The 3,634-nt window shown below is 32.0% G+C and overlaps 1 pseudogene; it reads right to left on the bottom strand.

Moving 5' to 3' along the window:
* Positions 1 to 312: 312 nt before the first annotated feature.
* Positions 313 to 1,401, bottom strand: LOC149176355 (ethylene-responsive transcription factor ERF017 pseudogene; annotated as a pseudogene).
* Between the last annotated feature and the right edge of the window lie 2,233 nt (positions 1,402 to 3,634).

Below are 3,634 nucleotides of genomic sequence, written 5' to 3'. Positions count from 1 at the left end.
TTAATTATCTTAAAAAATTATTCAAATACTTAGTGAAAACAGTTTATTTCTTAGGTTTCTCAGCATATATACCTTGCCCTTTAGGCTTCGTCGTCATTGCTATCACATTGCAAGTATAAGAACCCATTTGGTTAGAAAAGTGAACAATATATCTATTAGGGAAGTAACCATGAGAGTGTTGCTTAGGTTCAATTTTTTAAATATTTATGACAGATTGGAGTTGGAGTTCGGAAATATTTCCATGAGGTTGTTGCTCGTGTTCAAATTTTTATTTCTATTCAACAATATTTCAATTCAATTCCAAAGGTTCTAATGTCAACAATGTGAAAATTAGGTTCGAACATATCATTTAAACAATGTCCAAAGATGGATCCTGGGTTCGAAAATATAATTTAGACCATGTTCAAAATGATGGATCCCGTACTCCGGGCAGGTTTTTGGGAAAGTCAATATTGATTTACCTCTTCCAATAGTCAAGACTTTACCATAACTCATATACACACACATAACTTTCAGGTGCACAGATATTTGAGCTAAAAACTTGGTCTAACTATTCAGGTGAGTTTAACACAAGTAATAATGAAAATGTGACTCCTCATTTTCTGTTGGCGGCTCACCTTCTCAATGTGAAGAGGAGCTTTCATCCACCGATGCCACAAATATTTCTCCAATCACGAGTAAACTTAACTATTGGTTTTGTCCGGCGGCCTAAAAGAATTTAAAAATTAACAGCGTTGCCTTCCATAACCTACAACTTCACCCCAAAGTACTCCATGGATTCATCCAAGGGAGGGAATTCATTTAAATTTGGAGAGTTGCCGCTCTCCAGACATTCCAGAAGTACCCAATCCCAAAATGCCGGACTCTTCTCCGCCCAAATCTCTTGGCCGTCATTGCAGTGTTCCGCTTTCGAAGCAGAAGATGAAAACGCTGCTTCAGAAGACAGCTGCAATTCCTCTGTGGCGAATTTGGCGGCAGTGGCTTGAATTTGAGGCGGCGAAAGAGCAGAGGCGCAGGGGATTTCCGGCGGGGAAAGGGGAAAATTGAGCTTGGCTTTCGATCCTCTCAGGCAATACGCGGCAAAATCGTAGGCGCGGGCAGCCCTTTCAGGGGTGTCGTAGGAGCCCAGCCAAATTCTGCGAGTAGAATGGGGCATTCGAATTTCCGACACCCATTTCCCCCATTTTCTCATTCGAATTCCCTTGAACTGCCGCGACTTGAGTGAGCGCTTTTCGCGTCCGTTGTGGTGGTTCTGGTATTGCGAGGGTTTAGCCATGTCGTGTTGCCGGATGTTCTTGAGTCGAACTCACGAAATGCTTACGAAGCTTGCACTCTTTAAAACGAGGTGAGAGGGTTTGAGGTTAGGGCGGATTAAGGTGCTTCTACTCTGTTGCAAGTGAATATCTCTTCGACTGATGAGGATAGAGTGTTAGCTGCAGGGCAATATATATATCGAGAGAGAAACCGCGTTGAGTTCCTAAGAAATTATGCGTAGTAGTACACGTGGCCGCTTGGAACCGCGTTGATGATGTATAACTTTATGCGTAGTAGTGAAACACAGCGCTTGAAAGATCGATGTGGGCAAAGACATGGGAAGGTGAAAATAATTTGAGTGGTGACGTGGTTCCTCAGGGAATATGCGGAACACTTTTGTCCATTTTTTCTAGTGGGTTGAGGAACACAAAATATGTGATTGATAGGTCGTATGCTTATTTGACGGCTCCACCAGACATATTTTCTTTTTTAGATTTTTTGGTCGTATGCTTATTTGACGGCTCCACCAGACATATTTTCTTTTTTAGATTTTTTTTTTAAAATAAATTCTAGAACATGGAAAGTGACACTTTATTGATTCAAATGTGAACATGTAGATCTGATTCAATATTTTGAGTCAAGTGTATTTATATAGATATAGATATGGATAATGGAGATTATTTTAAATTATTGGTTACAAAATGTATGACAGTTCCATTCCACTATAGTCTTTACACTTAAAGATATTTTAGCTAACTTTGTATTTAACTAGGTTTATATTTTTTTCCTCCCCGAGAAGTATATAATTTCTGTCTTCTAAAATTTTTATCAATAAAAGGAAATTAATAAATCTAAGTTCAATTTGTTATTTAAAAAAGTTTGCTATAGTATTTCGAACAATGTCTTTATTTAAAAAATATATTTTGATGTTAAGATTCTCAACCATGTTTTCGCAATAAATAATTTTTATTTTTTTAAGTTGAATATATATATATATATATATATATATATATATATTTTTTTTTTTTGATTTTTTATTAATTAGGTTAATAAACTTGTTTATTTTGGAATAGGTTTTTTAAATTTTTTATTTAATTATGAATTAATGTAGTTATATAAACTAAATGATTGTACATATTTATAAACATTTAATTCATAATAAGTATAAAACACTTATTTTATGATATATCTAATGTTACTAAAATTAAACCAAAAAAACACATAAAAACCAATAAAATTATAACTTCTTCTTCTTATTATTATTAATTATAAAAATAATTAATGTGTAAGTTAAACATATATACATTTATAAAAAAATGGAACTAAATTTTTGAAATTGAGATTTATTTCCACTTTACCATGAAAATTCTTAATTTATAAATAGACCTTGTTATAATATTATGAGCCAATACCATAGATTATGAATACCACATACCCAAAATATCATATTTCACTCCATATGCCACGTTTTCATATGACAATTTTGTCAATTAACCAATTTAATTAAAAGTGTAAAAAATAGCATAAATACTTTGGAAATTAATTTTAACCACTGATTTGTATATACTACTATGATTATTCTAGAATATTTCATGGATGTTAAATCTCTGCCATCCACCTAATAATTATTTTTAATTAAATTAAAATTTTGGAAGCCCTATTCCAAAATAGACAAGCATGTCGGGGTAATAATTATTAGATATATGGTAAGCATTTATTCTCCATAGAATATTGTAGAATATTCTTAGTAATAGTTATATATCAAAGATTGAAATTTATTTCAAAAATAGTCATATCCATTTTGTTCTTTTAAATAAATTGATTAATTCCAAAAATTGTCATATGAACATGAGTTATCCTTTTTTGGGCATGTGGTATTAGTCAGCCATGGCATTGGCCCATAGTATTGTCACAAATCCTATTTACAAATTAACAATCTCTATGGTAAAGTGGGTGAATCTCCATGGTTAAAAATCTTGTTACATATTTTTTTAAATGTATATATGTTTAACTAATATATTAAGCCTTTTTATAATTAATAATAATAATAATAACAACATTTTAAAATAAAGCTATAATTTAGTTAAATTTTATGGTTATTTTTAATCTTGGTAATGTGAGATGTATGGTAAATTAAATGTTTTGATACCAGCCATTAAATTTATATGATTGTGCTAGTATATATCATCTTTGTAATAGAGGTAGTATCTCCTCATGCCTAAATAAAGCACACATTACTGAGTCCTTATGCCAACACCTAGTGTCCTATTAGAAGTATAAATAGCAATTCATTGTGTCAAAGACTAATGTTCACATTATTTTTAAAAGTAACTTTATTCATGAAGTCTTTATAAATCTTCAAACTAATAGGACATGTATA

Source organism: Pinus tabuliformis, chromosome 4_1 (genome assembly GCF_031772625.1).
Source record: "Pinus tabuliformis cultivar Carrire ecotype Pingquan chromosome 4_1, CPIR1, whole genome shotgun sequence".
In the NCBI taxonomy this organism is placed as follows: domain Eukaryota; kingdom Viridiplantae; phylum Streptophyta; class Pinopsida; order Pinales; family Pinaceae; genus Pinus; species Pinus tabuliformis.
Note: the sequence above shows the minus strand (reverse complement) of the source record. Positions and strands in the feature narration are given on the sequence as shown.